The sequence below is a fragment of the Mauremys mutica genome, chromosome 1 (genome assembly GCF_020497125.1).
Source record: "Mauremys mutica isolate MM-2020 ecotype Southern chromosome 1, ASM2049712v1, whole genome shotgun sequence".
Lineage (NCBI taxonomy): Eukaryota > Metazoa > Chordata > Testudines > Geoemydidae > Mauremys > Mauremys mutica.
The window spans coordinates 28,497,622-28,511,403 of NC_059072.1; the positions used below are offsets into that span (position 1 = coordinate 28,497,622).

The following is a 13,782-nucleotide window of genomic DNA, read 5'->3' on the forward strand; positions in this document are numbered from 1 at the left end:
TAGGCTCCTCGCATTGGTGTACAAACATCTTAATTTTTGCCGTTTGGCTTCGCTCACATTCTTTACCTGAGTAGGCCCAGGCATTCTACTGCTAGTACCACCTATTAGACTGGTATATACGCTACCCTTCCTCCTTATGTCCATTCTCCTACCCACTGCTGCATCCTTTCTTAGGCCTTGTCTACACTACAAGACTATTTCGAATCTACTTAAGTCGAATTTGTGGATTCGACCTTATGAAGTCGAATTTGTGTATCCACAGTAAATACACTAATTCGAATTTCTGAGTCCACAGTAACGGGGCTGGCGTCGACTTTGGAAGCGGTGCACTGTGGGAAGCTATCCCACAGTTCCCGCAGTCCCCGCTGCCCATTGGAATGCTGGGTAGAGCTCCCAATGCCTCCTGGGGGAAAAATGTGTCGAGGGTGCTTTTGGGTAACTGTTGTCATTGAACCGTCAATCACGCCCTCCCTCCCTGAAAGCTCCGGCGGGAAATCTGTTCGCGCCCTTCTCTGGTCGGTTACAGCGCGGACGCCACAGCACTGCGAGCATGGAGCCTGCTGCGATCATCGCTGCACTTATGGCCGTTGTCAACTCCTCGCACCTTATCGTCCACCTCTTCCACAGTCAGCTGCTAAGAAATCGGGCGAGGAGGCTCCGGCAGCGCGGTGAGGACAGGAATTCACAGAGTGGCGCAGACCTCTCACAAAGCAGGGTACGCCGCGCCGTGGAGATCATGGTGGCAATGGGTCAAGTTCATGGTGTGGAACGGCGATTCTGGGCCCGGGAAACAAGCACGGACTGGTGGGACCGCATAGTGCTGCAGGTCTGGGATGAATCACAGTGGCTGCGAAACTTCAGGATGCGTAAGGGCACTTTCCTTGAACTCTGTGACTTGCTGTCCCCTGCCCTGAAGCGCCAGGACACCCGGATGCGAGCAGCCCTGGTGTGCAGAAGCGAGTGGCCATAGCCCTCTGGAAACTTGCAACGCCAGACAGCTACCGGTCAGTAGCGAACCACTTTGGCATGGGCAAATCTACCGTGGGGGTTGCTGTGATTGAAGTAGCCCACGCAATCGTTGAGCAACTGCTCTCAAAGGTAGTGACTCTCGGAAACGTCCAGGACATCATACATGGCTTCGCCGCGATGGGATTCCCAAACTGCGGTGGGGCTATAGATGGGACTCACATCCCTATCCTGGCACCAGCCCACCAGGCCAGCGAGTACATTAACCGAAAGGGCTACTTTTCAATGGTGCTGCAAGCACTGGTAGACCATAGGGGACGTTTTACCAACATCTTCGTTGGGTGGGCGGGCAAGGTTCATGACGCGCGTGTGTTCAGGAACTCTGGTCTGTTTAAACGCCTCCAGGCAGGTACTTTCTTCCCGGACCACAAAATAACGGTTGGGGATGTGCAGATGCCTACAGTGATCCTCGGGGACCCAGCCTACCCGCTAATGCCCTGGCTCATGAAGCCCTATACAGGCGCCTTGGACAGAGAGAAGGAACTCTTCAACTACCGGCTGAGCAAGTGCAGAATGGTGGTGGAGTGTGCTTTCGGACGTCTCAAGGGGAGATGGCGGAGCTTACTGACTCGCTCGGACATCAGCGAAAAGAATATCCCCGTAGTTATTGCTGCTTGCTGTGTGCTACACAATCTCTGTGAGAGCAAGGGCGAGACCTTTTTGTCCGGATGGGAGGTTGAGGCAAATCGCCTGGCTGCAGTTTACGCTCAGCCAGACACCCGTGCCGAGAGAATATCCCAGCGGGAAGCGCTGTGTATCCGGGAGGCTTTGAAAGCAAGTTTCCTCGGAGAGCAGGGTAACCTATGACTCTCCACTTGCTTTCAAGAGAAACTGACCCTGGGCCTGTGTCTGTATGTGTCGATTTCGATCTGCGGTTACATACCCCGTTCTCCAAGTTTCCCCCACTTCCAAAGCACGTTTTAAAGCAAATTAATTGTTACGCTCATTATTAATAAATCTTTGTTTTACTTTGCATTTCTGTTCAGGTGTTGAAACATGGACGCATACTGTGCCGGGCACGGTGTGCACTGATGTACAGACCGCTTGTTCCATAGAGGAATGACATCCTCCTGCTCCTACATAGGTCTCTGGGGTGGGGGACGGTTGCAAGTGGTTGTGCATGAAGGGGAGGGATTGCAGGAAGGGGTGGGTTTGCAGGAAGGGGCGAGTGGTGCCTTCTTTGGATAGGGGTTTGGATGACGGCAGTGGGCTGCGGGTTTGGGCGTAGGAAGGGGTGAGGGGTGTGGGGGAAGGGTGAGTATCTGTCCGTGGATGAGGGCTCTTGTTGGGGCTCAGGGCAGCGGAGAGGCTCGTTGCTATGGTGGAAGTGCATGGTAAGGGCAGCGTGCCTTAACATTAAGGGGGTGGCAGGCGCTAGGACCCTGGACAAGCATACACATCACAGAATGACCCGGGGCAGCATACACCACACAGAGTGACCCTGATGCCTACTGACTGCAGTGTGTGTGTGCCCTGCAGTTGATCATGGCCCCAAGTCTGTACCCTGGTAATGTAGGCTATACTGTGCAATTATAAATCCCCTCCCCCCCCATACACAAAAAAATCCTCTGACACGAAAGACATGACCGAAACAGTGAATAACAGCAAACAGCTTTTAATAATCTAATACACAGTGGGGGGATGAAACTTGGATTTGGGACTGGGTGAGCCTGTAAGGGAAGCACTTCTACAAATTTATAGCGTGAGAGGTGTGTAGTACATTAGCGCTATGCAGTGGTGCAGTGACAGTTCTCACGGCCCCTACCGCCCCTCCGTCTTGTACTTTTGGGTGGGGGGGGGGGCAGGACTTCTTGGCGGGGGAGGGCGGTTGCAGATACACTGCAGGGGGGCTCTGTCCTCCTGCCTGCGGTCCTGCAGAACATCAACAAGGCGCCGGAGCGTGTCCGTTTGCTCCCTCATTAGCCCAAGCAGCGTTTGAGTCGCCTGCTGGTCTTCCTGCCGCCACCTGTCCTCCCGTTCGATGTGTGTGCGATGCTGTTGACATAGGGTCTCCCTCCACTGTCTCTGCTCTGCCGCCTCGGCTCTGGAGCAGGCCATCAGTTCCGCGAACATCTCGTCCCTAGTCTTTTTCTTTCGCCGCCTAATCTGCGCCAGCCTCTGCGAGGGGGATGCCGGGGCAGTCCGGGAAAGAGCCGAAGCTGTGTGATGGGAAAAGTAACTGATTTCCTTGAACAGATACATGTTTGCGAACAGTGAACACAGTCTAGTCAGTTTCTCTGAACAAGACCATACAGGGCAACAAGTCTCACGAGATCTCAGGACAAGTTCGAGATTTCGGAATACGCTCTCATTGGCTGCGGCATTGCACAGGAGAGCGGACAAGTGGGGAGAGACAGCTGAATCCGTCTAGCAGACAGTCCTGGTAAGCCTTACAGTACATTCTGCTTATGGATAGCTGTGCCCTCCCGCTAAAGGCAATCTGGAAATCATATACTCTGACCCTTTTCCAGCCACTCCCGCCAGTGCACGGGAAAGATCAATGTATGCTTTTCCTATGTGGCCTACAACACGTGGCTGTTAAGCGAGGGTCATTGTTATGCAAAGTAAAAGTCAACCATTCACAACAGTAACAATACACTAATTGCCCTAATTAGATGCAGCATTTCATGAACGAGATCACCCTGATGCGGGTCCCTCGGAGTCACAAAGAGCGGATGCTAAGGGAAGCCCTGCAGAGACCAGGACCATATGCGGCCATGCTTGTGGAGGCGATGATTCCCATCTACATAAGGATGTCCTGGCGCGGAAGAGTGTGCGGAAGAGTGTGCTTCCACGGAGCACCCAACAAGGCATCTCTCCCCAGGAACCTCCTGCGGAGGCTTTTCGAGGACCTAAATGAGACCTTTCTTGAATTGTCCCTGGAGGATTATTGTTCAATCCCTATATGTGTGGACCTACTTTTCATATAGTTTTTCATTGAAAATTTTATATATAGTATTTCTATTTTTTATACCTGTTTTATAAAAAATAAATGTTTACATGTTTATAGCGCTTACCGCCTGATCCTTCCCCTGATTCAGAGTCTGGGTTAACGGCCGGGGAGGGTTGGTAGGGGATCTCTGTGAGGGTGATGAAGAGATCCTGGCTGTCAGGGAAAGTGGTATTGTGTTCGCTGTCGCCTGCGCCGTCCTCCACAGACCCTTCCTCATCTTCCCCATCGGCGAACATCGAGGAGGAACTGTCCAGGTTCACTATGCCATCCACTGAGTCCACGGTCACTGGTGGGGCAGTGGTGGCAGACCCACCTAGAATGGCATGCAGTGCCTCGTAGAAGCGGCATGTCTGGGGAAGGGCTCCGGAGCGTCTGTTTGCCGCTCTGACTTTTTGGTAGCCTTGTCTCAGGTCCTTGATTTTCACGCGGCACTGCATTGCATCCCGGCTGTATCCTTTCTCTATCATTGCTTTGGAGACCTTCTCGAAGGTCTTTGCATTCCGCTTGCTGGAGCGCAGCTCCGACAGCACAGACTCCTCGCCCCACACACCAATCAGATCCAGGACTTCCCGGTCTGTCCATGCTGGGGACCTCTTTCTATTCTTGGATTGGCCGGACTCCTCTGCTGGAGAGCTCTGCATCGTTGCAGGTGCTGCGGAGCTCGCCCCGATGTCCAGCCAGGACGTCAGATTCAAAGTGCCCAGACAGGAAAAGGAATTCAAATTTTCCCGGGTCATTTCCTGTGTGGCTGGTCAGAGAATCCAAGCTCCGACTGCTGTCCAGAGCGTCAACAGAGTTGTGCACTGTGGGATAGCTCCCGGAGCTACTAAGTTCAATTTGCATCCACACCTAGCCTAATTCGAGCTAGCCATGTCGAATTTAGCGTTACTCCACCTGTCGGGGTGGAGTACCGAATTCGAACTAAAGAGCCCTCTAGTTCGAATTAAATGGCTTCCTGGTGTGGACGGTTGAGCGGTTAGTTCGAATTAACGCTGCTAAATTCGAATTAAAGTCCTAGTGTAGACCAGGCCTTACTTCGTTTTCTTCCCTCTCAATGTTAAAATCTGGCGTGGAGATTACCTGGACATCTCCCAACCATCTCCCCCAAATTCCTAGTTTAAAGCTCTCTTTAATCAGTTGTGCCAGCCTCCATCCTAGAAGTCTATTTCCCTCCCTACTCAGGTGAAGTCCATCCTGAGAGAACAGTCCTCTGTCCATGAATGCCTCCCAGTGGCCATACATCCCAAAGCCCTCCTTATAGCACCACTGCCTGAGCCATCTGTTGATCATCCTAATCTTGTCACTCCTTTGTTGCCCTTCTCTAGGAACAGGCAGAATCCCACTGAAGATCACCTGAGCCTCAATTTCCTTAAGCGTCTTCCCTAGCCTGGCATAGTCTCCCTTGATATGTTCGAGTGAGAATCTAGCTGTATCATTTGTTCCCACATGAAGGACAATCAGTGGATTCTTTCCCGCTCCCTTTAGGATCCTCTTCAGCCTCAGGTCCACATCCTGTATCTTAGCACCCGGCAGACAGCACACCCTTCTGTTCTCTGGATCAACTCTGGCTACATGCCTGTCTATTCTTCTCAGTAAGGAGTCCCTAGTCATGTAGACTTGTCTTTTCCTGGTGATGGTGCGATTTTCCGGTCTATCCCCTGTTCCCTCTGGCTGCAAGTCCTCTTGATTCCTATTCTCCCTTGCAATCCTCCGCAACCCATCCCGTATCCTCCTGTGGTTCATATTTGGTGGTGTTATCTCCATTGACTCTTCCCCTTTTCCTATAGAACTAGCTGCTCTTCTCTTTTTCCTTGCCCTCCCACTTTCAGTGACCACCTGCTGTGCCCCTTCTTCATTTTCCAACTCCGCAAACCTGTTCCTGAGCTCTATTTCTCCTTCACTAGCCTGTCTTTTCCTCTGCCTGGTTCTTTTAGTCACATGCTTCCACTGTCCACTTTCCTCACCAGCAGTCTCCCCTCAGAGTTCTTTGGTCCTGCTTCCATCTGCAAGTTTGAGCTTATCCCTTCAGCCTCCTCATGTCTTTGCTCCATCATCTTCTCTAACCCCCTTCTAAACTCAGAGTTTCCATCTGCATCTCCAATCCTCGGATCTTTTCTTCCATCAGCTCCATCAGGCAACACTTCATGCAGATGAAAGTCTTTTCAGGTACCCCCTCCAGGATCATGTACATACTGCAGCTTCCACATCCAGTCATCTTCATTGTGTCTTCCAGTGCCTGGGTCACTACCACTGCTGCCTCTGTATCTGTCATAGCCTTCCCACCTAAGTCCTCTTAGTCTGGGAAACACAAACCAAACCAAAACACCACCACCCACAGCAAAACAACCCCCCAACAAGCACCACAACACTGCCAGAACACCACACACTCCCTTCACTAGCCTGTCTGTTCCTCTGCCTGGTTCTCCTACTCTTCCCCCCAAGCTCCCCTTGCAAACTCCCCAGTTTACAGCTCTGTTTGCTGGCTCCTGTGCCGCTGCAACTCTCTGAGACCAGGACTAATCACAATATTAATTCCCATGTCCCTAATTTTCCTAGTTAGAGAGATGGTCCACTTAAAAAAATAATAGACATCCCTGACAAAGGACACAGGGATTCTGCTCTATTTTCCACTTCTCAGATTGGGAGATTGAACGACCATTGAAACTCCACTGTTCCTAGATCTAGGAAAAGTTGTTTAATTTCCCAACCACTTATGACTTCTCTGCTGAAAGACCTGAATTACACAGACCTTCCGCAAGCTTAAGCTGATGGGTCTGGGATAAGTGAAGAGTCTACATTATCACTTGTGGTTAGAGAGTGGCAAGGAGACAGCAAAGGGAAATAAAGTAGAATGTTTTCAAGCAGATTTTGCCCTTTCTTTAAAGAGCAGCCCACATAGAAGACTACTGGTTTCTCCTTCTGTTCACTCATTGTCCCTTTTTCCATCAACCAAAAATACAGCTTTGTTTACTAAAACTACTAAAAAAAATAAAGCTATGTCATCACAATAATTTTGAAAACTACTTCATTTTACTTAAAGGATCTGGCAGGATCAGACTGTTCCTGCTCCACTCCCTTAAAAGTCCCCTCCCATAAGCTCTCACCTCACAGCAACATTCCCACCGGGTACATCACACACCTCATGTACCTCCTTTCATAATGTCACTCTGATTCCAGGAGTTGACCAGAAGTGTGTTTGGGCAGGGTCAGGGACTGACTCAAGAGGATGAATGAAAGACCCTTTCCCCCCAGGCAGGGTGTCCTGCCTTGACATTTACAGTCACTCAGTAGAGTCCAAATGCTGGTAGGATCAGAAAGGATAACCAAGGACATTGCCTTTCTTCACCGTGTGCAGTAGAATGCTGACAAATTTAGCAGTGCTCATAGGACCAGTGGAATAAATCTGGAGGACACTGTGAATCCCTGCAAGGCAAGAACAGAGGGATTGACTGCAGAGGAAAGCCAGATTAGAGCAAGTAGTATGTTCTAAGATGATGAAAGGCCAGGCTCAATGAAACAGGGGTCCTAAAGGGAGTGAAGAGGTCAACGTATAGGAGAGTAGGAGACGAAAAGCCAATGGTTTGGATGAGATTGGCACAGCTAAGTTGGAACCCAACCCAAAGCTGCAAATGAGTAGCACTAATTCAGGTAAGTGGTTCTTTTGACCCTCTCTCTGGATCCAAACTAGTGCTCATTGAAATCAGTGGCATAACTTCCATGGGAGCAGGATGGAGACTTCTGCAGGCAGGCATCAGAGACAACAGTGTTTAGGGCATAGGTGGCGACTCCATGGGTGCTCCAGGGCTGGAGCACCTACAGGGAAAAATTAGTGGGTGCTCTGCACCCACCAACAGCCAAGCTCCCCTCCCTGCCCCACCTCACCTCACCTCCGCCTCCTCCCCTGAATGCACCACATCCCCGCTTCTCCGCCTACCTCCCAGCGCTTGCCACTGCAAAACAGCTGTTTTGGAAAGGGGCTGGAATGGGGGCGGGGTAGGGGCTGAGTCAGGGTGGGGCCGGGAGCAGATGGGGGTCGAGCACCCACCGGCGCTAGCAGAAGTCAGCACCTATGGTTTAGGGTTAAAAAATATTTTTAGGACTCTAGGAGACACAGTGCAGGTGGGTTTATCCAGCTAGAACCTGTCAGAGATGGAGTCATTACTGCTAAAACCAGGGTAATTCTAATCCTTAAGTGATCCAAATAAATTTGATATTTAAAGAATTTCCTTTATGAAGTCTGCATCACCCTGAAAAACAACCACATTATAAGTGTTGCCAACAGCATTTTTTGTTTTTGTTTTTTTAAATGTATATGTACCTTGAAATAGACAGCATTGTCTCTATTTCATTCCAAAGGTGATGTCATTCAGTACTGAGAAGCTACTGGTTCCAAAGCACAGTTTGAAAGGTCCAAGAAGAGTTGACAGAGGACAAATAGTTTCTATTTCCTTTATCAGCTTGTGAGTATAATGAAAACACAACATTTTTTAAATAAAAGGAACAACTGTTCATATTAGTTAAAGTGCTAGCTATAACCTCAGTCAGAAAAATATAGGACTTCCCAGAGCTGATTTTATTGAACTGGTTCACATTCCAATTTGCCTTTACAAATATCCTTGATATTCTTTTGCATAGACACTGTTCATTTCTGCTAAAGACTTTTAAATTGTCTCTTCCTGTTGTGTTGTAGGGTTTTCATATAACATTGATATTCAAGTATGCTTTCTTCCTATGCATTCTTCACCCAGTGCATACATTATGTCATTGTTTTTGTGAAGAACCATTTCTATTTAGCTGAACTAGACTAGTCTTTGTGTCCTGCATACAGAAAGGCAAGTCTGATTTTCTGTGTTAAATTAGAAATGTGCCAAATTGCTCTGCAAATGTGGGATAACCATTGACCTGCATCTAGGTTGGATATTGTTCCAGGATTACATGTCATGTCTATTTTGCCAGTCGTATCATGCATTTCAACAAACCTAGAGAGAAATCACTTTCTGAAAAGATGCAGTTAAGAAACTGCTTTAAAATATATTATTGGAATAAAACCAGTCTTCTTACCCAAACGAAGTCTGATGTCATCCCTTAATCTATTTATTATAATTTGTCTGCTTTTTTGATATTGCCTGGAAAACACACATGTACATTCAACAGGCTCCCAATGAACAGCTGACTGTACTGTCATCCATTCCACCAGGGGCGGCTCCATGTTTTTTGCTGCCCCAACCACGGCAGTCAGGTGGCCTTCGGCAGCGTTTCTGCAGGAGGTCCGCCCCAGTCATGCGGATTCAGTGGCGGTACCCGCCACCGAATTACCGCTGAAACCACGGGACTGGCGGGCCTCCCACAGAAATGCCACCTAAGGCGACCTGACTGCCGCCCTCACAGCGACCGGCAGGCCGCCCCCCACGACTTGCTACCCCAGGCACGTGCTTGCTGCGCTGGTGCCTGAAGCTGCCCCTGCATTCCACATCTGTGGCTGTTAAACAGATCTAGGCCAATATCAGTAAAGTGTTAAGTTATTTCTTCTGTTCATTATATAAGATGATATATTAATAGATAATACACCCTAGATAACAACTATGGTTCTGATACTACAATCAGATTCTTGCAAATGCACTCTTCCATCTATACGGAGACCCGTTAACCTCATTGTATTTGCATAGATCAGATTGTAGGATCAGGGCCTCTGCCATCTTTGACCCTCATCTAGACCCCAAAATTTCATGTGGAATTGCAATTTCGGCAATTTATTTTTGGCATCAGGAGGTCCTAGCTTTGATTTTTGTGGTTTGTTGCCTCCATCTCTGCCCTCCACACATACTTTGTTTTCATCTGAACAGGAGGCAGAGATGCACAGCCAGATCCCATGAAGAGCCTTGTCACTGTGTGCCTTGGCCAGAAAATGCATAACTGAAATCCCCCACCACCCAAACCAAGAGAAATATCACTATCACCATGAGAGCCAGATCTATACCTGTCCCAAGAGCAAGAACTCCACACTTGATTTTGACAACTGCCTCAGACTAAAAAGCAGGTAAACCCCATTGCATCAGCTACAAGCATGGTTGAGAGCTGGTTTTGTTTAGAATATCCCCAGGTTCGATTATCATTGGGATATACTTGGTCCTGCTAGTGAAGGCAGGGGGCTGGACTCGATGACCTTTCAAGGTCCCTTCCAGTTCTAGGAGATAGATATATCTCCTATTATTATTATTATTATTATTATTCATGGTCTGTTACCATTCAATTTTTAAGTTCTCAACCATTTTGACTTTACAGATTATACATGACAGCATGGGCTTTCACTGCAGTGAGACATATAGCTATGTCATGCCAATAGTCCTGTGATATCAGAGGTAACTAACCAATCACCATCCTTAGTCTAAAGCTGATTTGCATGCAACAATTTCATTGGTTGTATGAGCGAGACTGTACAGGTGTACTTGGCCCACCTACCACACCTGTACTGGCTTTCAGCTACTAGTATTTGTGCAATCCTTCTGCCAGCTGGCTGACCTCAGCAACAAGGGCCAGATTCAGATGCTCGGGGTCGGAGATCCCCTGAAAACCAACAAAAACCACTGGCTTGAGCCTCACCTAGAGTTTCTGGGATCACTAAATACTTTCCCTCAGTGCCCTTCATAGGCAACACTTCCCCACTTGTTAGCCCCAGTCTGTGTATAAAAGAAAGGAAATTTTATTAGGAGAAAAAGAAACAGCACCTACCTGGGAAAATACAGCAACACCATCTGTATGTATGACAAGTTAAACAGGCTGGACCATAACTTTAGCAGGAGTCAATTAACTCAGTTCCACACCTGTCCAGGTGAACATCCACTAGGCAACGGTCTCGTTACCACAGCACTTCCTTTTTCTCCATCAGCTGAACTCCACTCACAGACTGGTGTCACTGAGTAGCAATCTCAGAGTCCTGATACACACTGGGGCAGGCCTTTCTCCAGTCCCTTGAGAAGCACAGCCTGGTCCTGTTCTGAGGCTTCACCACCTACACCAGCCATAGATATTTCAGCTTCGTTTAGTAGCTGGGTAGAAAGGTGTCTTACCAGAGTTCACTCAGCTCTGCTGCTGTCATCACTGGCTTCCCTCTCTACATTGCACACCCTCAGAGTCATCTCAATCAGCATCACCTCTCTGCAAAAGTCCTCTCAACCCCACAAAGCATTCATTGTAGAGAAATCAGTAGCATATAAAATCCTTGATCAGAATCCCTACCCTATAACAACATACATCCTCTATTGCCTTCTATTCTCTGTTAAGCTCTACTACCCAACTAATTCTGCGTTTGCAAACAGTTATGGTGGCTTCCAAAGTGTCACTGGAGGAATTCTGGGTTGAATTCTTATGTAAATGAGCTCTCTGTACCTTCCCTCTGTTCACCAGTAGTTCAAGATAGAAAGTTCCTTCCCTTTGAGAGTTTCTAGCCCTCTGGAGTGCTGGGTAAATGGCTTATGCAGTTGAAGTAGTTTTGTGGCTGCACTCCCTTATTCATTAACAGATAGGAGCAGAGTGCTCCTTACCCTCCAGCACAGTGTTTTTCAACCTGGGGGTTGTGAGCCCCAGGGGAGTTGCGAGAGGGGCTTTGTGGGGGTCGCAAGCAGGACTGGCGTTAGGGGGTACAAATCAAGACAATTGCCTGGGGCCCCATTCCCCAGGCCCCCTCCTCCCCTGAAAAGCTAATTTACATATTTCAGCCATGAACGGGGCTACTGGAGCTCCACACCCTGAGCTGTGCAGGGGGCTGAAGTCCTGAGCTTAAGGTGTGTGTGTGGGGGGGGGAAATCACAATTTTTTCAGGGGGTGGGGGATAATGATTTTTTTTTTTAAAGTCAAAAGGGGGTTGCCAGCACAAAAAAGGTTGAGACACACTGCTGTAGAGCTTCAGGCCACAGGGCTTACATTCGGAAAGCATTTAAGGTAGACTGAGCTGCCTTTAACACAATTTAGCAGGTGGAAATAGAGAGGATTCCAGCATCATGCGGCCAGTCAGCTCTCCACAAACCATAGTTAGGGAACCATAACTATATTTTTAACAGCTCTGACCTTCATGACTAATGCAGAGTTGAGAGAGATGGTCAACGAGACCCCATTTATTTACTCATTCCCCTGAGCTCCCAACACAATCATCATCACCACACACTGATCCGGTAGGTCGGGCAACCAGGCTCCAAACGAGGCAGCTGTTGTGAAATCCTCCAAAATTCTGCTAGGCCTCAAAGAACTATTTGAAAGAGAGATTTCAAAGTAAAAGGCATTCCAGGCAGGAGGGGAGGGATCTGCACTAACCTGCATACTTTCCCACCCCACCAACCACATGTCTTCTGCAGCTACAGTTACAGAAGGCTACTGCTGCGGCTTAAAACAGCATTACTCCCACTGTGCACTCGGTCTCCCTTGGGAATGGGAGGAGGGAGTCACACTGCAGCACAGCAGTGGGCCAGCAGCCAACAGACTATGCCAATGTAACCCACACACCTCCTAGGGGTGATGTTCTGTCCCATCTAGTGGCACTGAGACCACGTAGAGAGAACGAGAGAGAGAGATTAATGAGTTTGCTCTACAGCCTTAGCTAACAGCCATATGGCTTTTAGCTCATGCAGTAGAGGCTCATACACTAAACTCCAGAGGCCCCAGGTACAATCTCACCCGCCAACAGCCACGGTCTGTCTGTTGGTATTACACCAGCACTATGTTGAATTCCCCCTGCCCTTGTCTGTCTTTGGTCTTACCGATTCTTAAATTCTTTCAGGCAAGGACTGTGTGTCTTTATGTTTGAAAATTGTTGCTACAATGGAATAGCCCTGTGGTTCTCAACATTTTCAACCTGTGGAGCACTTAAGAAAGAGGTAGTTCCCCTTCCCATGCCTAATTGCACTCCCTTTCCTTGCTGTCATCTGAAAAAGTAACACTTGCTTTAATGGAACAAGTCTCACTGCTTGATTATGGACCCCTCTTTTCTTTTTTCAATCTGGGCTGTTTCCTCCCTCCAGGTGTAAGGGCATATCTACACTTACCTCCGGAGCGATCAATCCAGCAGGGGTCGATTTATCACGTCTAGTGAAGACGTGATAAATCGACCGCCGAGAGCTCTCCCGTCAATACGGAGCGAGAAGCGCAGGTGGAGTCAAGAGGGGGAGCGTCAGCAGTTGACCTACTGCAGTGAAGACACCGCGGTTAGTAGACCTAAGTATGTGGACTTCAGCTATGTTATTCATGTAGCTGAAGTTGCGTAACTTAGATCGATTCCCCGCCCCCCCAGTGGAGACCAGGCATAAGACTTTACCAAGTCTCCTCATGTTGCCTGCAACCCTCTGTGTTCTGACGCTTCCAGGTGATTTTGCAGTTTAGTTCTGTTCCACTTCAATATCAATGTTGTCAGCAAATCTGATCAGGGTTGACGTTTACATCAAAGAAAGGCCGGGAAAGAAAGACTCATTACCAGACTATCCCCTCTGGGGTACAGGCCTACCATGGAGAGTTGTTGGCAGGCATACAAGGAAGATTGGCTTGGAGACTGATGCATGAGCAATTTAATCTTTATAAGATGGGACAATCACCTCTCATTTCAATAGCACATCACTCCACAGACCACCTGGGAGTTCTCCTTGGCCCACACTTGGATCAACGTGGGAACACTCCCTTTCTCTGTGTGCTCTGCCGCTTGCATGCATTTTCCACTGTTTCTCTAACTTGTATGTGCAAACTCTACAACATAAGGCTAGATCTTTGTTAGGGAAAGGAAAATGTGATGTGCATTCTTTGCTGCGATGGCTGTGCAGAGT

General features: G+C 48.5%; 1 long non-coding RNA gene across 1 annotated transcript; it reads left to right on the plus strand.

Moving 5' to 3' along the window:
• The first annotated feature begins 8,357 nt into the window (after nt 1-8,357).
• Nucleotides 8,358-13,328, plus strand: LOC123346789. The gene is made up of 3 exons (XR_006573018.1): nt 8,358-8,439; nt 9,823-10,016; nt 12,991-13,328. It is a non-coding gene; the product is annotated as an uncharacterized LOC123346789 (long non-coding RNA).
• The last annotated feature ends 454 nt before the right edge of the window (nt 13,329-13,782 follow it).